Source organism: Dipodomys merriami, unplaced genomic scaffold (genome assembly GCF_024711535.1).
Source record: "Dipodomys merriami isolate MVZ:Mamm:240054 unplaced genomic scaffold, mDipMer1.0.p SCAF_174, whole genome shotgun sequence".
In the NCBI taxonomy this organism is placed as follows: domain Eukaryota; kingdom Metazoa; phylum Chordata; class Mammalia; order Rodentia; family Heteromyidae; genus Dipodomys; species Dipodomys merriami.
This window is the reverse complement of record NW_027203093.1, coordinates 975083-999663: the sequence shown is the minus strand read 5'-3', so window position 1 is coordinate 999663 and position 24581 is coordinate 975083. Positions and strand designations below refer to the sequence as shown.

The window sequence follows — 24581 nt, the reverse complement described above, 5'->3', positions numbered from 1 at the left end:
GCTTCTGATACTCAGCAGTGTCTTGGGGGCCTGAAACCAAAGTTTGGGGCCCCCCACTGCTACTGTGGGCCACTATCACAGACATGCACAGACATGCAGGGTCCCTTGCCATTTGGGCTTATTCCTCTCTGCAGCTCCCTCTACAGCCCATTCTACCTTCCTGCTGGGACTCTGTGCCGAGAGGCTGTTGAGTCATTGCTGTAGGGTCTTCAGAATTGAGGCTAGCCTGGATGGCAGACCCTGTGAGCCATGACACTGGGGACTGGTGTGAGTTGTAGATGGCCCATGGGATGCATAGGACAGCAGTGCCAGGGGACTAAGCTTTTGGGTGTGGCCTTGGAAATGTCTGGGCTGGAGACCTGCTTGCCCTCCAGGTCCATAAATTGCTTCCCAGGAAGAACAGGCTTGGGAGGGCAGGATGCTATGTCTTCCCCTTCCCCCGTGGCTTGGTGAGAGAAGTTTGGGGAGGGCTGAATGCTGCCCTCTGCACTGTGGCTTGGTGAGTGTTTACTGTCAGCCTCGTTCTGAATGCCTAACATATGTCATTTTATTCCTTATTACTGACCTAAGAGGTAGGTGGTTCCTTTTCTTTTGTCCTTATCTGAAAGGTGAGACATAAGTATATCCAGTAGCTCATGCAAGCTGCCTGTGTAACACATGGGGGTGGGGATTGGAGGTGTGGCTCAATTGGTACAGTGATAACCAATAAGTAAAAGTGTCAGGTACTGAGTTAGGTCTCATACCTATAAAAAAGAAAAGGCGCCAGTGGCTCACACCTGTAATTGTAGCTACTTAGAAGGCCTAGATCTGAGGATTTGGTTCAAAGCCAGCCCGGGCAGGAAAGTCCATGAGACTCTTATCTCCAATTAACCACTCAAAAACTGGAAATGGCGCTGTGGCTCAAAGTGGTTGAGTGCTAGCTTTGAGCTAGAGTGCTCAGGGACAGTGCCTAGGCCCAGAGTTCAAGCCTATTACAGACCAGAAAAAAAATATAGAAAGGTGACACCTCGTGGACTCCCTCAAGCAGCCTGGCCCCAGCCCTGCTGCCAGCAGGCATGGTTCTAGAAGACAAATCCAGGCTGGGATTTGACAGGCAGTGAAAGCTCCTGGTATAACATGCTGTATAGTGGATATCTATGGAGAGCCTGGAGTGCAAGGGCTGTCTCTATGGGACTTCTGTGGCCTTTAAGAGACATCCAGGTGCCCTCTCCTTGGGTTCCTGTAGGGAAGAGTAGGGCACCTCATTGGCACTTGTCCCTGTCTCTAAACAGGGTCAGGTAGAAGAAGGGATTACCTGGAAAGATCTTGAGAGTGGTCACTGTCTTGAGGCTACTGAGAAACCTGGGGTGGCCTTAGGAATGGTACAGTAGAGCCATGCACTTGGGGCGGGGGTGGGCCCAGGCCCTGTGCATCCTGAATCTGAGCTTTATCTTCCTCTTCTCTCCATCCCAGTTTTCATGTTTCTTCCAGCTCCATGAGGAGACTGCCCACCCTAATAAGATGTCTTACGGATCTGTTGCCAGTGGAGGTGGCTTGGGAGCCATGACCCTTTTGGGACTCCTTCAAGAGAAGGCTGTCAGCCCCTTGGTAATGGTATAGCTCGTTTGTTTCAGCTGGCTCCTGGCAGGAGTTGGTGGATGGCATTGGGCAGCCTCTGAGTTTCATGCTCCTCAGAGGAGTGTTGCCTGTGACTAGCACCACAGTGGCTGGCTGCTGAGCCTGAGTTGGGAATGATTCAGGCACTAGGAAAGGAGGGGTGGTGCTGGGGCATTTGGGGCATGGCTGAATGATGGATGGTCTTGACTGGTCTTCCTGACAATGCTGTGCAACAGGTGGTGCTTTGCATAGTATACAGAGGAGGAGCTGCATCCTTCAGCTCCCCAGGGCATGTAGCAGTGCAGAGCTGGGATCCTCTTCTAGATGTTTCTGTGCTATACTTCATTGTCCTCTGTGCCCTTTCCACCAAAGGCTGGATCTTCTTTGGGCCTCATGACTTTTACCCTCTAGCTTCCCTGAGCAATCACCTTGGGCTGTGGGCCTGGTCTGGAAGGACACCTGCTCCTGCAGGCACATGCAAGGCCACATTTTGGCTGCAGTTTCCTCTGGCCTGGCCTTTGTTCAGGGTAGGCTCTGTGAGCTCCAAGAGTAGGAAAGAAATTGAATTTAACCTCCATCGGCTCTCTATATCTCCCTTCCCTGGGCTGGCCTTGGTCTCAAGTCTAGCAGCTGTTGCTGGCCAGTGGCCTGCCTGTGTGTTGAGCCTGGTTTCAGTGAGCTCAGGGCTCCAGGCTTGAGTACTTCTGGGGCTGGGCCTACACCTTGCAGGTCCCCTGTGCTCTTGGCAAGTGCCCAGTTCCCTAGGCTCCCTGTTCAGAGGGTGGGGCTGGGAAAGGGCTGCACCTAGGCTTACAATCTACCTCTGCCCTGCTCCTGTCTAGCAAAGCATGGCTGACATCTGTTTACCTCATCATGTGCTGGCACATGATCAGCAAGGTGGTCATGGGGCTATGTGATCGTGAAAATGTCATCACTTGCCTCCTCACAGTGCTGCTATCCAGTAGGGCCTCCCCAGGCCCAAGCCCAGAGCTTAGTCTAGACACTGTCTACCCCAGACTTTTCCTTCCTACAAGAATGCCAGCCGCTTGGGCTCCTCCCATCTTCACTGCCTCATCTCCTGCTGGCATCTGCTGAATACCAGGCATTCTAGGTGAATCATGGTATGGGAGGAAGCAGGTGAGCCTGTGCCTTATGGGCCCTGTTTCTGAGATGTCTGAGATTGGCTCACAACATGCACTGGAACCACAGGAGGAGGCAGCCTGAACTGGCTGGTGGGAAGGAGGCTAGTGCAGGAGAAGATAAGCAGGGCCTGAGAGGGGACAACCATGGATATAGCTGGTAGACAGGTAACAGGGCCAGCATCTTGTCACATGGCTCCTTCTCCATGACTAGGCAGCCTATGAGGCTGAAGCAGACACAGGGCAAGCTGCTTTGTTGACATTAGGCTGTAGTATGTTCTCTACAATGTTGAGTGGCTACAAAGCTGTGCCTGTGCTGTACATAGGCTGTACATGACACATTCCTATGTCATGGTTTAAAGATGGGGGACACTGATGCCTTGTTATTCACCTTTTCCCAGATTGTTTCCTTCTTTTTTGGCCTTGAATAGTGTATCAATCAATTCTGCTTGTCTTAGTTTTACTTTAGTGAGTTTATATCCTAAAATGGTACCTTGTTGAGTCTGGCATGGTTTTTGACTTTATGTCACTGATCAAGCTATTGTATTGTTCTGTGACCTGCCACTGTGCTGTGCATTTGTTTCTGAGAGGATGGGCGTGGCCCATAGCTCAGTGGGCACACCATGGCCTCTCTGCTTGCCTTTTCCCCCCTTTTCATCCTCCTGTCTCCTCTCCCTCTTCCCTTTTCCTTCTCTCTTTCCTATTCCAGACTCCTCCTCCTTTTCTTCTTCCTTCTTCTTTCTCCTCCTCCACTTGTCCCCTTCTTCTTTCTCCTTTCCTTTAACACCTCTCCTTCCACCTCCAAACTTGTCTTCCTCCTCTATACCCCTCCTCTTTTACTCTTCCATTTTTTATCATACTCTTTCTACTGTTTGTTGATGACACCCCCCACCCCAGGCCTCCTCTCTCTTCTCCATCAAATGTTGTATCAAATGATGTCAGACTGTTGTCCTGACAAAGTCAAGAACTGCTTGGGGGTATGATCCAGTCTCTGGCTTACATCTGTATTGCTCTGGTGACAGTGGGATTATCTTTTCACAAGTCACTTGGGCATTTGGGTCTTCCCTGTTGGTTGATGTTTAGATTGCTGTTTTCCCTTGGGTTTAGTTTGTGCTGCAAGAGTCTCCTCTGTGCTCTGGGGCGGGAAGCCTGGCTGGGTCCTTGTCATCTCAGGGCCTGCTAGCGAGCAGAAGGCCATTCCAGGTGCTCTGTGTCTATCTAGGAGTTCCAGTAAGGCTGGTTCTTTCTTGCTTAGGCTAATAAGTCTTATCACAAGAGGACAATGATAGTATCCTTTGCTTTTCTCTCTGAGTAGTTTTCCATAAGTCTGTAATCACCTGAGATTGATTTCTGTAGATGGTGTGATGGTGGTGGGAACTCTACTGTCATCTTTCTGAACTGATAGCCATTGTCAGGACTGTCTGTTCTGTCCTGTAGACCTACAAGTGTGGCTCTGTGTGAGCAAGGGTGGGGGGAGAAACACACTCATAGGAGCAAAGTTCCATGGGTCCTGATGTAACAGTCTGTACCTAAATTCATAACCTTATTGCAAGTCTCAGTGTTTTCAGGGATAGTTGCCTGCCCTCCGCCGCCTTGTTTTTCTACAGCAGTCTCTTAAGTATTTTTGGCTCCTTGTGATTGCATGTAAAGTTTAGAACTGCCTTGTCAAACCATTGAAGTTTTGATTGGAATTCTTTTGTGTCCTCTGGATTACTGTGGGGAGAATTAGTGTCTTTATCTTTCTGTCTTCCAGACCATGAACATGTTATGTCTTTGTACTTCCTGGCTCTTCTTTCATGTCTTCCAATAAAGTCTTACACTTTTCTCCATAAAGATCTATTCACCTTTTCTTAAGTTTGTTTTGACAGAGTAAAAACGTACTTTGCTGTTAGCATGCGTGTTTCCATTCTCCACATTACAGTGTTTCCAATTCTTGTTGCTGTGCACACAGTTGTTTTTTTTGAAAAGTGAACTCTATGGAGATTTAATCTTAATATATTTTATTTTTTAACTTTATAAATATAGAAACTTAAAAACCTATGCTTGAAAAAAAACAGGGTAATATAGTGACCCCCAATATATCCCTACGTCCTACGTCATCTGTTGCTGCTCTCTGTGTGTGGCCAGCTGTGTCTCTTCTGTACTCTACTGCTCTCCTTCTATGGTGACATTAGGTCATCTTACTTGCAGAGGTCCCAGAGACTCTGCGATATGGACTCCTTCTTCCCGTGGACTAGTAGCTGTCCAATGTTACATTGGAGGGTTCTACTGCTTGTGGCCAGGCCTGGAGAGAGCACAGTCCCAAATCACAAGTATGGTTTCTTTTCCTTCTATCGTTTTCTCACTGCTTTGCTGAAAATCTTAAATAAATTGGGATGGGCTTCTGTAGTCCTCTTCTCTTTGTGAGTTTTGCTACGAAACTGGTTTTGTTTACAGAGAGATTTCTGACTTTCACTGGTTTTGTTTACAGAGAGATTTCTGACTTTAATTTCCTTATGTGTAAAAAGCTATTCAAGTTTTTTCTCCTTGGGTCAGTTTTATAAAATGGCATTTTTCTGGAAATATGTCTATTTCAGACATTGCAGTTTATTGAAGTAAAGTCACACACATAGTACCTCCATGCCTTGCTTTGTTAGGCATCATTGCCTGTAGATGCAGAGTCATCCTGTTCTGACCCCACATGCTGTAAGCAACTGCAGAATCCTCCTGGCAGGTGGGAGCACATGGACTCACACCCTAGCTGGGACATGGAGGCTGAGTGAATTGTTGAATGGGAAGCTACCAGTCTGCTGAGGTAGCTAGGGCTCCTGGAGGGTGAGTGGTCAGCAGGGTTGTTTTATTAATGTGGTGGCAGCAGAATCTTGTCCCCTTTCCTCTTCCTCCTGGGTACTTACACCTTCCTATTTTTGTCATGATAATCTGTATGACATGGATGTGGCAATTTTACAAGTCTCTAGCTTCTGTCTCTCTTAATCTTCCTGGTATATGTTTATTTTAAACTTTGGTTTGTTTCTGCTTGTATTTTTAGTATTTTCCTCTGCACATGATGCCTTTTTATTATTTCTGACTCTTAGATCAGAGACTTAGCTCATTCATATTCAATATTTGTTTTTCATTTTCTAGTAAAAGCATTTAAAACAATACATTTTCAAAGAATCACTGCTTTAGTTAAGTATAGATTTTAAAACATGTACTATTTTTAAATTTTTGTTCAGTACTAAATGTTGCCTAATTTCCCTTATGATTTCTTTGGCTAAGGAATTATTTTCTTTAAAAGTGGATTTCATCATTTCCAAACATGTATTGTCTTTTTAAAATGTTTTCTAGAGTAAGTAATTGCATTTCTGCCAGGAGTAGGTTGGTGTCCAGAGTGGTTAGGGAGTTTCAAGCAGGGCTTTTTCAAGGATCCTGCCTGGGATCCTATCAACCTTCTTTATGTTCCCTCTGCCTCAGGCTGATCTTTGGAGTGCAGGTTACTGTGGGCATGGACCTGAGGCTATCGGGGTTGGGAAAGACCTTCCAGCAGGACAACAGGGAGGACTGGATGCCCTCAGGAGTAAGAGCAGTTGGGTTTTCTCAGTCCCTGCCAGGTACCAAATTCCTGCCAGCCCACAGATAATAATGCAGCACCTTAGGGCCCTCTCTTTATTTGAATGTCCTATAGATAATGGCTGTAAAAAAGCCAACTGGCAAATTGTTATCACTGGAAAAACTCAAAACAGAAGGGAATGCTCCTTATCACTATTAAAACAGACTACCCAGAATTAATATCATGAAAATGACCATACTGTCCAAAGTAATCTACAAATTCAGTACAGTACCCATCAAAATCCCAAAGGTGTTCTTCACAGAAATAGAAAAAAAATCAATCCTAAAATTCATATGAAGCACAAAAGGCTTTAAATAACCAATCTTGAGCAAAAAAAGAGCAATGCTGGTGGTATCCAAATACTAGGCTTCAAATTATAGAGCCATGGTAACAACAACAGCTTAGTACCAGCAGAGAAACAGACACAAAGATCAAAGGACACATTCGGAGACACAGAAATGAATGCATGTACCTACAGCCATCTGATTTTTGACAAAGAAGCCCCCAAAATCAATCTATTTATCTGTCTTTGGAACAAAGTTGGCTTCTTTAACAAATGGTGCTAAGCAAACTGGATATCCACATGTAGAAGACTGAAACTAGATCCCTATCTCTCATCGTGTATTAATATAATTCAAGGTAGACTAAGGATCTTAATGTAAAACTTGAAGCTACTGCAAGAAAGAACAAGGAAAACACTAGAACTTACTAGCATAGACAGTATTCCTAAATAGAACCTCAACCACTGGAGGAGGGAGGATTGACAAATGGGATCCCATCAAAATGAAAAGCTTCTGCACAAAGGATGTAGTCACCAGGCTGAAGAGACGGCTGCAGAATGGGAGAAGATCTTCACCAGCTCTACATTAGTCTCTCTAATTAGAGACTAATAACCACAGGGTCCTCCCACTCTCCGTTTCTTGGGAGACAAGGGCTTGGGGTCTGCACAAGAGCTTTCCCCAAGAACTGCTTCTCCTAGAGCTCAGCATGGAGATGGCCAGTGTGGCTACACCGTCTTGGAAGTTTCAGAAACCCACTGATAAGGTCAGAAAGGGCTTCTAATCCAGCAGCACCATTGTCTAGGGTATAGATATTTGGGCATTGCTCCTCAGGAAGTGTATAGCATGTCCCCACAGAGCAGGATGTCGGCAGGCAGATGGGGACTCTATTCAGTGGCCTGGCATACCTTGCCCACCATTGTCTCCGCTGGACTGAAAGACACATCTTGATGCTAGAGGTGGCAACTGTTTTATAAGATGCATTCTAGGTTCTACAAATTTCAGTGCAGGTGTCCAGCCATGTCTTTTGAGCAACAGAAAATGATCAGAGCAAATTAAGACATAGTCCCTGTGGGTCCCAGCTTGTACTTGGGTGTGCTGTGTTACTGGGTGGTGATGGCAGGAGATGCAGGCTTCTGCACACAGGCACTTCTCAGCCCTCATCTTTCTCCTCCATGCCATGGAAACATGTTTTATTGATTACACGGACTGATCCTGATGGAGTGCTGTAGCAATGTTGTGTGATGGGGAGGCTGAGCCTTCCCTTTTGTGCTCTTCCTTGTAGACTGGAGCCACTGTTGAGGGCCTTGTCTGAGGACATACTTGAGGGCCCTGGTCTAGGCACTTGTCTTGGTTTGTGGTTACCTTTCAGAAGAACTGTACTCCAGAAAAGATTCAGAATATCTAGAGTTCTGGACTTGATTCTGGTGTTCAACAGAAGGAGGCATTTGGGAGGTATAGCAGGCAGGGAGCACTTTCCTGGAGAAGATGGGCCCAGGGTACCCTTATGTGGGACCTGACACTCTCAGTAGTGTGCCCCTAGCTGCTCAGACAGATTGGGAGTAATTGTAACTGTCCCTTGCTATAGATGTTGGACCGAATATGGAATCTGCCATTTCCCCTGCCCACCACCAGAGAGCGGTCCACAGGAGGTCTGAGTGGGGAAGGAGGAGAAAGGTGATCTGGGGCCGGTTGGCACCGTCAGAAGCCCAAGGGCCAGGAAGCGAGGTACCTCCACTTGGATGCTGGGTCTTAGTTACCTGGGAAGGACCCTCAGAGATTCTGAGCATGGAGGAGGGAGTGACTGCCCTGCCAAAGGGGTCAGGGCATGGTGTAGCATTAGCTGTGAGGAAGGAGGCCAGGGCAGAGTTTGCAGCCACAGCAGCAGGGCTGAATGGGAAACCTGTGATGATCCTTGCCATCAGAACCCTGGAGGTTCATGGGGGTGAGACTCTGCCTACCAGGACCAACTGAGGACAGTTCATGCCTGGAGGTCTGTTCTGGCAGATGTGGTCCCGCTGCCTGCCCCAGAGTCAGAATTATCCCTGGGCAGCAGGTTGAGAGGGAATTCAGGTCCCTGTTGTGTGATTGGGAGGCATAGCTGCAATGCCCTGGGTAGCATCTCTACTGCCAGAGAGGCCTCTCTGGAGTTCCAAGGAAGCTGGAGTAGGAGAGCAGGGCTGCTGCTCCCCAGTGGGCCTAGACATTCCTCTGCTGTCCCTAGGGTGTCATCTAGTGTTGGGGCTCTATCCCCGACCGAGAAACCCTCATCTTCAGCCCTACAGAGCCATATCCTGGCAGCAGACCTGGCTCCTGCCTACAGAAGCCAAGTCTAGTTGGGACAAAGCTCATGAGAGAAGGGTGATCCTAGTGATGTTTGGGGGCTCACACCAAAGTACTTGTGAGCTGGAAGGTCATGGAAGCACTGCCTGCTCTCTGCATATGCACAGCTGAGGAAGCCAAGGCCAGCTCCCCCCGGGTTTGAGAGGCTGTGCAGTTGGCAGGCAGGTGTACGTGGTGCTATGGCCTGTTGGCTGGCAGGGCTGTCCCCAGCCAAGGGCTGTGATAGGAGCTGTCCTCAGGGGACGGTGAAAGGCAGATGGGCCTCTGGTGGTGGGGCACTGTGCCTCAGAATACAGGGCCTTGGTGGGTGTGAGCAAGGTTTGAACTGGGGTCTTGGGTCTGGGTCTCTGCAAACACATGAAGGAAGTGTGATGGCTGGGAGTTGGCAACTGTGGGGCTTCCTGGACTCTAGGCCTAAACACTTGCCTTTTGGTTCCTTTCCAGGGCCTGGAGTTTCTCCTGAAGATAGTCAGGAGCCCACCTCACTGCCTGCCACTGGCACTGGCCGGAAGTCAGGATCCAGTACTACCTGGGCTAAGAAGAGGAAGCCCAACTTCTGCCCACAGGAGACAGAGGTGCTATTATCCAAGGTCAGTAAGCACCACCAGCTGTTGTTTGGCACAGGGCTGCTGAAGGCTGAGCCTACTTGCAGGTACTGTATGTGGAGTCGCATCCTGCAGTCAGTAAATGCCCTGGGCTACTGCCACCGAGATGTGGTGGACCTGAAGCATAAATGGCGGGACCTGCGTGCAGTTGTGCGTCGCAAGCTGGGCGACCTCCTCAAGTCTGCCCCTAGCTCCGGCCCTGCCTCCAACAAGCTGCAGGCCCTGACCCTCATACCTGTGGAGCAGGCAGTGGCCAAGACCTTCTCCTGCCAGGCCCTGCCCCCTGAGGGCCATGGCCTCCAGCTGCCCAGAGGTAAGTTCCTTTTCCACTAGGCTGTTACTGTTGTGCCAGGAAGATGGCTGCCTCCGTCAGGCAGCCTGGGCTACCCCACCCCCTCCCTGCCCCCAGCGGCTTCTCTCCTCGGTTCCTCACCCTCCTCATCCATCACCATCTGAATGTTCTTGCTCCATCAGTCTATGCTCCACTCATTCACTTGGCTGCCCATCTGTTCACACGTGCAAACATTTTTACAGACCCTTTTGAAGTGAGCTCACACCCCTCTCGCACTGCCCCAGAGCTGAGCTGAGCTGGGGATACGGCTCCCTTCTTACAGTTGCACAGGCTCTCCGACCACACCATTTCTGTGGTTTTGAAGCACGTTTGCAATGTCAGCCCAGTGTAGGCACACAGCTGAGGTATGGGCACTTTAGGCCTCTTGCTCACACTTGTAACAACCCCAGTGCTGTTGTCTTCTTGCCCTTCCTTCCCCTGCCTGTCCTGCTCATTGAGACTTGCTGAGTTGGTTTTATGACCAGTATAGAGCACACTGTTTTTATTTATTTATTTTTGTTGGTTGTGGGGCTTGAACTATGGGCTTGGGCGCTGTCCCTGGGTTCTTCAGCTCAAGCCGAGCGCTCTACGACTTGAGCCACAGCGCCACTTCCAGTTTTTAGTGTTTTTTTTTTTTTTTTTTTTTTTTTTTTTTTTTAACGGGAGATAAGAGTCTCACAGACTTTCCTGCCCGGGCTGGCTTTGAACCGTGATTCTCAGATCTCAGCCTCGTGAGTAGCTAGGATTACAGGCATGAGCACCGGCGCCCGGCTGTTTTTATGTTTTTATGACCAGCATAAAGCATACTGTTTTCAGATTGATTTTACTTTTTTTTTTCTCTAAGAGATGGGAGTCTTGGTATTCTAATCTTAACTCCTGGCATCAGATGGTCTTCCTACCTCCACCAACTAGGGAGCTGGGACTATGGGTGTGGACCACTGCACCTGGTCCTGAAAGTGGTTTTATTCTCAGCAGAAAGCTCCATCCAGGGGGTCCTGCCCTGCCGTGCCAGTGAGGGCAGATCTACAAGGTTGGGTTAGCCCAGGCCTACTCTGGGCCTTGAATGGAGCACCCAGGGTTTAGACAGACCCATTTCCCCAGAAAGAGCAGCTCTTTTGGTATCTGATGGTTTGAGGAGGCCAGTGGAAGTTAGCATAGGCATGGTACCTGGTCCAGGAAGCTGTAAGTGTGGAGCCTAGTCACATACTGGGGAGCAGGAATGACCCAGGTATTAGTGGTTCCAGGGCCCTGGCAGGTGCATATAAGTTAAGCTGTCCTCCAAATGCCTGTTCATATCTGCTCCATAGTGGCAATACTGGCTGTTCCTTGAAAAAGTGTGGGTAGGTGCTCAGGCCCCAGGGCCAGCATGTGGGACTGAAAGGACTGGTACACTGAGAGAATTTGAGACATGCAAAGGCCAGTGTCATTTAACTGACAACCTACTGTGCTGAAAATGAGTTGGGCAGTATTTCCCCTTGTTTTCTGAAAGAATTTATGCAGAACTAGTATTACCCTTCCTGTAAATATGCCATGTCATGCCTCCTGAGCTTAGAACTTTCATTGTGGGAGATTACAAGTTCATTATTTTTCAGGTCACAATGCTGTTGGCAATATCTGTTTCTTCTCAAGTGAGTTGTATAGTTCTTGGGTTCTCAGGAAACTCATTCATTTCCTTTGAGTTCTCAAATGAAGGGCTTGAAGTTTCTCCTGGTGTTTCTGATGTCCTTTGTGTCTGTAGGGTCTGCAGTGCTGACTCTTCTTTCATTCTGGTGCTGCGACTCTGGATTGCTCCTTTGTTCCTCACTAGCCAGGTTTAATTTTGTGGTTTTAGTATTTATCTATTTCCTAGACACAATTAGAATTCATGTAATTAATGTAACTTATTGATTTTATTGATTGTTCAAAGAACTAGATTTGGATTTCATTGATTTTTTTTCTCTATTTAAAATCAGTTTGATTTTTGCTCATCTTTATTGCTTTCTACTTTCTTCCTTCTGCTTATTTTGGGTTTAATTTGCTTTTGCTACATCATTGATTTGGGACCATTCTTCTTTTCTAGTGGAAGTGTTTATTGCTATAAATTTCCCTCTATGCATTGGTTTACTTACACAGATTTAAATATTGTGTTTTCATTTCATTTCAGTTAAACATACTTTCTAATTTCCCTTGTGATGTCTTATTCCACTTATGGTTATTTAGAAGTGTGCTGTTTAGCTTCAAGTAATGCTATATATTCACAGATACTTTTGTGTTATTGATCTTCAGTTTAATTCTGTTGTGTTCAGGGAACAAATTCTGTATAATGACAGCTGTCATGACTATGTGGAGACTTGTTTTATGGCCTGAAGTGCAGAGCTTCTTGGTGTATGGATGGGGAAGCAAGCTCAGCCCTCGACCAAAGCTCCATGCCGCCAGTGAAAAAGTGTTGTTATTTGTGGTTCCACACAGATTCTGTCCTGTGTTCTCTCACATGTTAGAGCAGAGTGTCTGTGTCTCTGACTCTCATCATAGGTTTGTGATTTCACCTTCGTGTTTTATTAGAAAATACACGTTTAGAATTGTTTTGTTTTGCTCTGTTAGCTATTTACCATTATAAAATGTCCTAAGGTTGTCTAGCCTTTTTTGCAGCCTAGCCCTTTTAGCTTTAGTTGTTTTGTAATTAGGTTCTCATATTTTTTAATTGTATTTTTTGGTTGACTGTAGACCTCACCTACCTCTGCTTTACTTGTAGCTGGAATTATGAGAGTAAACCACCATTCCTGCTTGTTATTTGAGATCATGTCTCGCTAACTTTTTGCCCCAGCTGACCTCAAATAGTGATCTCTGTGTTAACCTCCCAAGTAGTTGGGATTACAGGTGTGAGCCACTGTGCCTAGTCAGTGGTGGCTTTTTTAAAATAGACCTGATTGGACAGTCTCTGCTTTCTGATTTGGAATGGTTGAAACTGTGCTCTCTCATAGGAACTTTGGTAACAGTGGGAAGTTCCATGTCACACGTACTCCAGTACATCAGCCACTTTCCAGAAGTGGCTAAATTGTACTGGCTATTACAGCTGAAGAAATGAATGTACAGTTCTTACAGCTTATACCTTTAGATTGTTTAGATTGCTAAACTAGGAGCTAGTGGCTCCTAGATTGACCAGCTCATGTTTATCTGTCTGCTGAAATCTGCCTTCTTGATATTTGCTTTTTCTTTTTATCTTCCTTTTTTGGAGTAACTGAGTGTGTTGAATATTCCATTTTGCCTTCATTTTTGGCTTCCTAGCAATTATGTTTAGTTTGTAGTGGTCACATTAGAGGTTATAGTATACATCTTTCACTCACAGCCTGCCTTCAAATAAAAGGAAATCTTCTGGCATGAGTGTCCTGTCTGCCCGTCCTGCCTCTGTCATTGTCTTCCCCGTTCACCACCTCTCCTGTAGGCAGCACACACATTGTTATTAACCACTCATTGTTTGGATGTTTTCTTTAATCATCAATTGTCTTTTAAACACAAATATATAGAAGGAAGGTGGTTTTTTTTTTATTGTTTTTTGTTTTGGTGGTATTGTGGTTTGAACCCAGGGCCTGGTACTTGCTAGACAGGCATTCTGTTATTCTGCTTGGGCTATATCCTTAGCTTAAAAGATATGCTTTTATTTTTACCTTTTTTTTTTTTTTTAACACCATTCCAGCTTTCTTCAGCTCTTTTTTTAGGTCTCCATTTACTGGTACTTCTAACCTGAATAACTTATTCCAGCACATCTTGCAGCACACATCTGGTTGGAACAGACTCAGCTTTTATTTGTAGAAAATAAATCTTTACTCTATTTTTGAAATGTATTTTCACTAGGAATAGGGGTCCAATTGGAAGCTTTTTATCCTTCAGTGCTAACAGGTGTGGCTACTTTGTCCTCCAGCCTCTGGTTCCTGATGGGACCTTGAGCCCCCACAGCACTGGCCTGTACAGATCTTCCTCTCCGTGGTGAAGATTTCTTCTTTTTCATGGATTTCTGCAATTGGACTACATTGCGCCTTGGGTTTTGTTTGTTTTTAGAATTCTTCTCAGTGAAATTCTTAGTTTGTAGTTTCTTAAAATTGGAGTGATTTTGATCATTGTTTCTCCAGATTCTTTTTGACTGATGGTTTGCATGGTGCTTCCCTATTAGCTATGGCCTAGGCCCTTGGGCATTCATTCACTGGTCTCTGTTTCCTGTTTCTTCTGTTTGTGTTCAAGTTCATTGGCTCTTCATTGTATGTACACTGCTATCATCTCAAGTGGTGCAATGAGTGTGACATTCTTCCTTTTTTAAAAAAAATTTTTGTGGTCCTGAGGTTTGAAGTTATCCTTGCACGTGCTAGGCAATCTCTCTGCTATTGAGCCACATTCCCCTCTTATTTTTTTTTTACTTTGAAACTTGAGATCCTCCTGCCTCAGCCTCCTGAGTAGCTGAGATGACAAACATCAGACTCAGCGTTTCCTTTGTCTCCCTACTGCACCCCCATTCCCTGCTTACCTCATGAGTTTTCCTCTCCAGCCTTGAGCACATTGTAACTGCTGTGTCAGTGTGTCACATAGCTGCTTGGTGACCTCTGCTGACTCTGCCACTTCTGTCACCTTGGGACCTGCTCCTGCTGCTTATGTTCCCATGGTCAGGGCTCACCTTAGCCTACTTCTTCATTTATCTACAAGTTTTGAACTGTGGCTTTGTGTCCATTTGTGCTGGATTCAGTTATTTTCCTGTGGAGATGATTGACCTTGTGCAGGGAGTAATTAAGTTACTTGTAGGTCACTCTGATCTTTTCAAGGATTGTATTAAAATTCTTCAGAATCTCCCTCCAATAACCTTTTAGCCTGGCACTAGGTTAGCCCTGTCTCTGAAGTATGATCCTTCAGCATCAGCAGTGACCCAGACTGCTCCAGGAGTTCAGGGATATCTCTTCCTTTCTCACAGGGTAAACTTAGGAGTGTCTGGCTCTGAGAGCACATTTTCTTCTTGATCCATGGCCTGGGTAAGCACAGGTCTGCCTCACTTCTCATCCCTGGTAGCTGTTATCACTTGTAGGTGGTGCTGTGCCACACTCCAGGCTTGGTCAGCCTCCTAACCTCAGGATGCAGCTGGGCTCAGTCCTCTTCTGTTCTTGTCGAGCAAAGGAGTCATTTTAGGGTGTAGCTCATTTGCCTCTCATTTTCTTAGAATTATAATACCTCACTGAATGATGACCATTCAAAGTAGCTTCCAGCACTTCATCCAGTTTTAGTTGATTTAGGAGGGTAATTCTGGACCCTATGGCTCCTTATGGCAGCCACAGCTGCTGACCTGAGGTGACTCCCTCCCTCCATGGCTGTCTTCTTTCTTCATCCCCTGACATGGTGAACAACCTCAACTTCCCCCTGACCTCAAGCTAGATGCCTTCCCACTTCGGCCCTCAGTCCTGACCTCTGAGGCTCAGATAGGACCTGTGAGGTACCTGTGTTGCTGTTCACCTTGCCATGTCAGTGGGTGACCACTGGTGCTAAGTGACCTGGTGGTGATCAGGGCACTGTGTTTCTAGTGCTAGCAAGTGCCAGCATGCTTACACTGTTTGTAGAGACCCACAGAAAGACAGAATACTCATTTCCTAGGCCTCATGGCCAGCTCTGCTCCATAGGGCCATTCTGGGACCCTGGTTCCCTCCAGCTGTGGTTCCTTGTTCTTCAAGGGTATTGTTGAAGTAGTAGTGTCTTGCTTCACAGCCTCCTAGCCCAGGACAAGGAGTAGGGGTGGGCGGGCAGTCACCAGTGGGTTTCTGGAGGGGAGGTAGGAGCAGCATTTGTGAGGGGGAAGTGGGCAGGTGGCCTTGGTGATAGGGGTATGCCATCAGTGCAGGGAGCAGAGGGACCTAGTCTGGCCCATTGTGAGGACTGGCCCATTGGAACTAACACGTGAAAGGCCCTTTGTCCTTCCACAGAAGGTCCTGCTCCACTTGTCTCCTTGGAGATTGGCTGTAGGTGTGAAGCTTCAGTCTTGACCACTAGAAGACAGATCAGCCTTGGAAGATGGGCTCATTGGCATTGATTTGGGGCAGAGTGAGGGTAAGGGTGAAGCCCCATGGACATATCACAAGTGTCCCAGGAAATGTGTAGTCTGCTCCTAGGATAGGGGCACAGGATACCTGTGAATTTATGAGCTCAGAAGCCCCAGCATCAGTGGGAAAGGTTTGTCTGCTCCCAGACAAGGTTGGGATCAGCTCTGGCCTTGTCCAGACAGCCCTGTGACACCAAGTGGAGCTGGTTTGAGGCCCATTGCTTGGCAAGAACCAGATGCCAGATTGAAGCAGTGGCACTTTGCTCTACTATTGGCTACCCCAGGCCAGTTCAGAGAGCATGAGCATTCAGAGGGACCAGCCAGCACCCTAGTGTATCTCCTGCCAAGGCCCCTCAGGATTTCATACCATGTTCTTTTATTTGCATGTTTTATTATGGAAAATTATAAACAGAAAAAGCTGAATGCATTGCCTGGTGACTAGCCATGCACGTACGCCTGGATTCTGTCCTGCCCTTTCACTGCCTTTTCACATCCCACATCTGGCTGCCTCCGGCTGGGCCTCACCATCTGCTGAATCCCCTGCATGCTTCCTCCATACACTGCTCCCTGACTTTCCTTTCCCTTCTGAGGTCACACTTATAGTGAGCTGCCCAGGTCTTGCTCTGGGCATTTTGACAAATGTTTGCATCTGTGTCACCCAGCCCTGTCCAGGCACAAGCATGGCACTGGCCCTGAGTCCAGCCTGCCCTATCCAACCCAGCTCAGAGGCATCACAATCGCTAGTGACAGTTGGAAGCCCCGGGGTTGTGAGCTGTAGTGTCTGGTGGCATAAGTCTGAGGTTGGCCAAGTTGCCTGAGGAGCTCTGCTGTGTGGGGGGTGTACATGCCTCTTCACCCTCTCGTGTGCCCCAGCTGCCAGCACGTGTGTCTGCCCATGTTCCTGCATCCCTACTACTGCAGGCATTGCAGGTTTTGATCTTAGGAACAAAGCTATTGATTCTAAGTGATCTTGCACAAGTTTCTTGTGGACCATTTTGCTTCTCTGTGCATGCACTCAGATGCTGGCTGGGGTGTGGGATGGTGTGCCATGGCCTCGTCACATCTGCTCCTCCCCAGCAATGTGAGTGTCCTGATCAGTGTGTCCTCGTCAGGGTTGGGGAGTCACCACAGCGTTCTCTGTGGCATTAGTAAACTGTGATACAACTTGCCTAATGTGAAAGCTACCAGCTTAGCTATCTTGACTGAAGCATGCTAGTCATCAGTGTGTTTTGCTGATTGTACAGCCACCACTACCTTCTAGCTCTGTGCAATGACTGGGTCCCACCCAAAGACAGGAGGCCCTGTCTTGCTGTCTTTGTGGACTTAAGTCTGGGTGTCTTGTAAATGACAAGTCCTGGTTTGTCACGGAGTGGCGTGCATTTGGGCTCCTCTTCATTACGGCATGTGAAGGCACTTTTTCCTCTTCCTGCTGACTGGTGTTCTACCAGGGGCCCAGCCCTGTATTTCACACTGCTCACTGGTTGCCAGGTGTGTGGTGGTTTACATCTTCTCCCTCAGGAACAGAGCCCCATTGAGTGCCCTGTAGGTTCTGTGTGAGTGCAAGTCCTCAGTGCTTCTGTCCCCAGGAGTGGGATGGCAGGGCATGATGTGAGGAGCTGCCCTCCTCCTCTGTCCCTGACCCAGTGCCTGAATCCAAGGAGCCTGAGCTGGAAGGCAAGGGGTGAGGTGTGGGGTAAAATGCTCCTGGAGCCCTGCTGCTGGGAATGGCCTGAGTGGTTGATGATCCTGGTCTGTCTGGCAGCATCTACCAGCATGTGTCCACCCTTGTTCTGCCTTCCTTTAGCTGCTCCAAGTGATCCCCATCCTGTCTAGGAGCTATGTCAGGCCAGCATCTTTCGAATCAACTCCGATGACAAGCTTTGACCTGGGCCTGCTCTTCTTTACCCCTTGCAGGACTTGTCCACTGAGATGATACTGAGAACCATGCTAGTGCTGGTCTTGCTCTGCCATACTGTCTTATAGTCCAGTCCTGTGTTCGTAGGCCGTGCTGTCTTCTAGTGTGGGCAGAGTGAGAGCTAATCCTGGATGCTGTTCTGTGATCACCCTGCTCCCCTGCAGCAGCCTGTTCACAGCTGGGCCTTCAGGCTTCTCTGGCACGTGTGCCTGGACAAGGCCCTGCAGAGGAGGAGCATGTCCTGCTGCTGGCAGAGCAGGTCCTTGAAGCTGGGGAAGGGGACATGACCTAGGGATAGGTGAGGCCCATTAGAGGTGGCTACCAAGAGCTCTTTGTGGTCTATTTGGGCCTGGGCCTGTCCTAGGATTGCAGAGTAGAAGGTCTTGCCTGGGCCGACCTTTGTTGGGAGGGGTGGGAAACATCATGTCCAGGTCATGTAGGTGGTTTGCATTGTGCTGGCCATAGTTCTCGGCCTCCATGTCCTGCCTCTGCCACCATGACCAAACATGAGGGTCTGACAGTGGCAGATGATCCTGCTGCTGCCTGTTTCCTCTCTTCTCTGGCAGTGACCTCCTTGGAAGAGAGCTTACAGTCTCTGGGAACACTGAATGACACACAGGAGCTCCGGGACAGCCTGTGAGTGTGTGGGCACTGTGTCTCTGCACCTGTGTGGGTTGCCATGTACGCACCACACATCTGGTGTATTTACACATGCACCCATGCACCTGGCCTAAGTTTGGAACCTGAGATTGGGTGCTCAGCCCCTTGGCTTACCTCTCTATGACACAAGTGCACCCTTCTCACCCCTTCCTGAAACCCAGGTACATCTTTGGATGCCTGCCAATAAGTACTCTTGGACTTACAGAACATGATAGACCTCAATACAATAATAGCGTGAGTCTTTAACACTCCACTCTTAGCTAGGGACAGATCAACCAAATATCATTGATGCGTAAATACTAACCATTGTTAAATAGGTTTTTAATGCCTTTGGTTTTGAATTCTCCCTAGTCTATCCTGACTATGTATAGATTTGATCTTTTGGCTGAATCTGCCAATTTTTTTTTCTTGATCCGATCGTGGGGCCTGAACTCTGGGCCTGGGCGCTGTCCCTCAGCTCTTCTACTCAAGGCTAGACTCTACCACTTGAGCCACAGCGCCACTTTCGGCTTTTTGCTTATGTGGTGCTGAGGAATCGAACCCAGGGCCTCATGCATGCAAGGCAAGCGCTCTACCACTGAGCCACCTTCCCAGCCATGAATCTGCCAATTCTTGAGCTTGCATTTGGTATGTTCTGAGTGCTTTCTCTATGCCTTTGACTTTCTGTTCTAGTTCCTCTGTTTTACCCTCAATTTCTGATACCCTATTTTCTACTTCATTTATTCTAGTGCCTATGCTTTCAACTATGCTTTGCAATAGGGAGATAGAGCCTTTCATGGTTCCAAGCTGTTTGTTGATGTCAGTTCTCAGGGTGTTAATTTTATCTTTTAATGATGTGTGTAGTGTTTCTATGTTCCTCTCCATGCCTTCTTGGACTTCCTGTATATTCTTAGTCATTTCCTTGTTATATTCTTCTATTTGATTTTGGATCTGCCCTTCATTTCATCAGCCAATGGCTTTAATAGTTCTTTTGTTCTCCATCTCTTCTTCATTCTCGCTAGAGTCCTTCTTTGGATTGCTGTTGGCTTTTGATATTGGCATGTTATCTTGATTGCTCATGATTTTGTGATCTTTCAGTATGATTTATGCCTTTGGGTTTAGGGACTGTAGGGCTTGTTCCGATTATGTATTAACTTCAATGGTGGTAGGGCGTAGTTTACTGGATGGATCTCTGTCAGACTATGTTTAGCAGCTTTCTGCCCAGGGTGGCACGAACAGTTAGGTCCTGGCCAGATGTTAGGGATGTGAGGCAGGGTGGTCTGGCATCCCGCCTGCCTGGGTTTAGCTCTGGTGGCAGGTTCCCACAATATAGGGCATGATGGTCTAGGAGTCCTAGCCCAAATCCATCCTGGGGAAGGTGGATTCCTTGAGAAGGCCCCTTGGCCTGAGTTCTGGCAAGTCTGTTGCTTCCACAGGGTGGGGTGCAGTGTTCTATGGTCCAGACCCTGAGAGTTTAGACCTCGTGGAGACCTGTTCCCGCAGGTTGGAGTGGGGAGATCATCTTGACCAGTGTTCTGACCAGGTGGGAAGCAGCATTCTAAGTGTCTAGATCTGGTTTGGGATGAGGGCAGTGCTGGTTCCTACAGTGTGGTGTGGGGAGGATCTCCCATCTTACTTTTGATCAGTTAGTGTTCTAGTATCTGGACCCAGATTTGGGCCTAGTGTCTGCTAGACCTTGTGGTTCTCTGGCTCAGGAACGGAGTTGTGTCCTGGTGATCTTTTGCGGGTAATTGCAGAAGGGGTGGGAGAAAGGGCTCCAGCTTCTTTACCCTCTTCCAGTATGGCGTCCCTTCTCAGGTGAGAGTTAGGGGGTCCTGACCAAGCACTCTGGGTTACCACCAGGGCTGGTCTTTTGGGAGGGGTCCCTGACAGGGTACTCACGGTTCCTGGAGTTGGTTCTGAGCAGATCAGCAGCATTGTGGTGAAAGTTTTCAGCATCTGGATGTGGTGGTCTCCTGTTCCTCTTCTGTAACTCTGGACCTTCAGGTGTGTTGCTGTCTGTGCTGGTCAGAATCACAGTATGACCAAGGTCGCAGGTTAACTATGCTGTGGGTGGGGGGAGAGCACTTGGCAGTTTTCTGTCCTTGTGTGCATGAGTATAAATGCTTCATCATTCTTGTGATTCCTATCTGTTTATATTTTCCTTGTCATTCTGTTGAGGTAAGTGTGTGCTAGGATCCAAATCTCTGATCAGAGAGAGCTAGGGATATTAGCTGTGACTAGTCTGGATCATCTTCCCTTGTTATCAACATTTTTTTAAATCTTTGATTTTGAACCATTTTAACATGGTATACATAGTATATGTATACTCTTTATTTGTGGGAAATTCTTGAGATCTCTTTGAGATTTGTGATTTTGTGGTTCGAAGCCATTCGTTTCTCCTCAGATTTCCTTCCTCTTTCTTCCTTCTCTTTCTTTGCTCTCTTCTCTTTCCTCCCTCCCTGCCGGAGCTGGGAATATCCTAGACCATTTGCTACTGTCCTATAGTGTTGGGGCATCACTTTTTGTTTCCCATTTTCTAACTTGATTGATTTAGTTTCTCTTTTTTTTTTAATTTTTATTTTTTGGGTCCAGTCGTGGGGCCTGAACTCTGGGCCTGGGCGCTGTCCCTCAGCTCTTCAGCTCAAGGCTAGCGCTCTACCACTTGAGCCACAGCACCACTTCTGGCTTTTTTCTTTTTGCTTATGTGGTGCTGAGGAATCGAACCCAGGGCCTCAGGCATGCAAGGCAAGCGCTTTACCACTGAGCCACCTTCCCAGCCCCTGATTTAGTTTCTCTTTAAAAGTCACTGATTTTCAGCAGTTTTAATGTACTCATATGATTTCCTTTGTGTTTATCCTACTTTGTTTTTTGCCGAATCTCTTGGTCCTATGAGTTTATACTTTGTGCCAAATTTGGGGAAACTTTGGCTATTATTACTTCAAATATACACTTTCCCCTTTGCTAATTACACTGCAGTTAGCTGGATATCATTTCACAGACTGTGGAGCTTGGCTCCCCTCTCCTCTTCTCTCTGTCTGTTGGAGTACTTTTTGTCATATTTTCAGGTTCACTGATCTTTTCTCTTGCATTGTCTAGTCTCCTGATAAGCCCTTGTAGGGAAAGTTGTTATTTTTATTAGCATATATTTGTTGTACAAGTGGGAGTGTTAATTGTGACATTTTTACATTTTTATCCACTGGACATGTCTATAATGTATTCCAATCAACCTCACACCATCTTTCACTCCAGGGAAAGTTATATAAATTTATTTTATTTTTCATCTTTTCATTTGGTTGTTTTGTACCTCATCCATTTTTCATGGCTCACATTAATACTTAAGCATATTAGCTGTATTTAGGATAGTTATTGTGAAGTCTTTGCAAATCCATCATCTTTATGGTCAGTTATGGACCAGTCTCTGTTGACCAGTTTTCTTCTTATTGACTACACTATTAACTTTGGCTGATGGACATTGTGGAATAGTGTTGATTGACTGGGTTTGGCTGTCTTCCTTCAAGGAGTTGTGTCTAGGTTTTGTTCCGGAAGTGTCTGTGGGTCAGCCCGGTTCTTTCAGATTCTGAGGGCAGGCTCTTTGCCAGCTTAACTGCCAGCATGGCCTGTGGTTATGGCTTAATCCCTCTGGGTCTTCACATCACACGCTGGCTTTCGAGCACAGCTGATCTCTGGCTGGAAGATGTTCACATACCTCTCCCTTCTCTGTGGCCACAGCTGTTGGTCAGTTGTATGACCTTTTGGCCTTCATTGGCCCCATGCAGCTTCATTGCACATGTGCACACAGCTGCATGCTCTGCAGGCCTCAGCACCTGTGCAAGTTTGGGGTTCATCTCTTTACTTCTCTGGGCCTCTGCCTGTCAGGTCGTGGTAACTCCGGCCTTTGAGCTCTGGCCTCCGCCTCCTCCACTCAGCAAGGCCACCATGCTTTGCTCCTTCTTGGTGGGCTCAAGCTGCCATTAAAGATCATCCCCACACCACACTATGTCTTAAACAGTGGATTTGCCACACAGGTCTGGAGGTTGGAGTCCTGGTCTGCTGAAGGCTGTTTCCTAGCTGTGGACGGTGCCTTCTCCCTCTTTCTTCATCTGAGAGGGCGAGTGTGTGTGTGAGAACAGAAGCTGGGGTAGTCCCGGTAAGTGGCTCTCTATGTGTCTTGTAAGGATGTCAGGCTGACCTGAGGCTACCCGATCTCATGGTCACCCAGCCTAGTCACCTGCCAAAGGCCCAGCTCCAAATCCACCACATTAGGTTATGAATTTAGCTTGAGAGAGTGGGTGTGGAGGAGGGGACAGAGTCCAGTCCACATAGCTTCTCATCCCACAATCCAAATGCTCCCCAACCTATAGTCGGGCTGCTGTGGAACTCCCAGTGTAGTGCCTCTGCTTGCCACGACTCCATCACCTCTGATTGTGTCTAGGATTAGCTGTTTGTGACCAGAGGGGAAACCTGTCATTCTGCCCAGCTGCTTGTGAAACCAAGAGAATCTTGCATCATGTTTTTCCTCCAAGGTGCCCAGCCTTGGTGCCCATACCTCTGGTATGAGGTTTTCTACAGGGCCCTGGGGATGTTGGGCAAGTTGGTGCTTGGCCAAATTCTCCTAGCCATGTTGTCATCGCCTCATAGAGATGAGTTCAAGGTTGGCCATGGCAGGGACTGTAGGATCCTCTGGTCATCTGCTGTTTGCTTGCTTCATGGTCATGCCCCTCAGGAAAATTATATGTTGGCCTCTTGGTCACAGCTTTCTCCACTGACTAGCAGACTCCTGGGCAGGTTGGTCAAGCCCACCTGCTCCCTTCCATGATGGAGGCACAGTAGCTGCTGCACGTTGTGCGCTTTGGGCACCAGTGCTGGTGGCCTTGTTGCCTCTAGTGGGCAGCTCCTCCCTCTCTAGTGCTCAGTTTCTCCATCTGAAAAGACTATCTCAGCAGTTTGCAGTATTCAGAGTACAGTATGAGCTGAGAGGTGGCAGCAGGGGCTCTGGCTGTAGCTCTAGCTCCAGGACCAGATGGCCTTGGCTTTGAGGAAGGTGTCTGTAAGCCACTAGTTCAGATCTCCCCATGTAGGGCTTGTGACCCAGGCAAAGTTCTTCAAGGGCTTGTGTCGCCCCTTCCTCAGGATATGGGCCCTGCCTGTCTTGACCTGTCTCAGTATAGTGGCAGTGGGGCTCTGCAGGCTTGGTCGTGTGTGTGTGTGTGTGTGTGTGTGTGTGTGCGCGCGCGCGTGTGCGTGTGCGTGTGCATGCGTGCGTGCGCGCGTGCGTGCGCGCGTGTGTGTGCGCGTGTGTGCGTGTGTGTGTGTGTACAGTTTTTAATCAGCCTCACCAAAGCAGACCTATGAGTGCTGAGATATATACACCTGCAGTAAGTTTGACACCTGTGTGTACCCTGTAGTCACACCCAGCAAGCACACAGTGTATACCTTCCCCTTGCTTCCAAAGCTAGCTCTGGGCCCCTTCCCACACCAAGACCCCCTCATCCACTACCTAGGGGCTGTTCTCAATGTCATACGAATATATTAACAGAAGACAAAGCCTCTTAGGTATGATCTTGTTTTCTATTTGGTATATTTGTGAATTCATCCATATTGATGAGTGATGTGAGTTAGTCCATTGTATTAGTGATTAGTACTCTATTGTATGCATATGGCATTCTGTCCACCCAGTACCTCTCAAAAGACAGAGGGTTGGTGGGAGCTGTGGGGAAAACTAGGTGTGTTTTCCTTCCCTGGTAAATCTCTGGATGTAGAATTATGGAGTTGAATAATGAATGTGAGCTTAACTCCAGGTGAAGCTGCCAATTGGCTTTGCAAAATGACTGTGCCATTTACATTCCTGCCAAGGATGGGACTGTGCTGCTAGCTTGTGGTCCTTTTCAGTACTGGACGTTGTCACCTATGTGTGCTGTCTTGGCAGGTGAGCAGTGAGTGCCCTGGATCTTACTTTCAGTGCACGTTGCTGTAATGATTAATGCTGCAGGCGTCTTTGATGTGCACACTGGCCATGTAGGTCTCTTCCTTTGTTAAGGCTGATCAGATCCATACCTCCTATTTGTTGGAATATGGTATTATAAAGTCTTTCTATGTT

The 24581-nt window shown here is 47.5% G+C and overlaps 1 pseudogene; it reads left to right on the top strand.

Annotated features, from left to right (window-relative positions):
• Nucleotides 1-1500: 1500 nt before the first annotated feature.
• The window catches only part of LOC138829535 (t-SNARE domain-containing protein 1-like), a 50881-nt pseudogene continuing 27800 nt past the window's right edge, over nt 1501-24581 (top strand).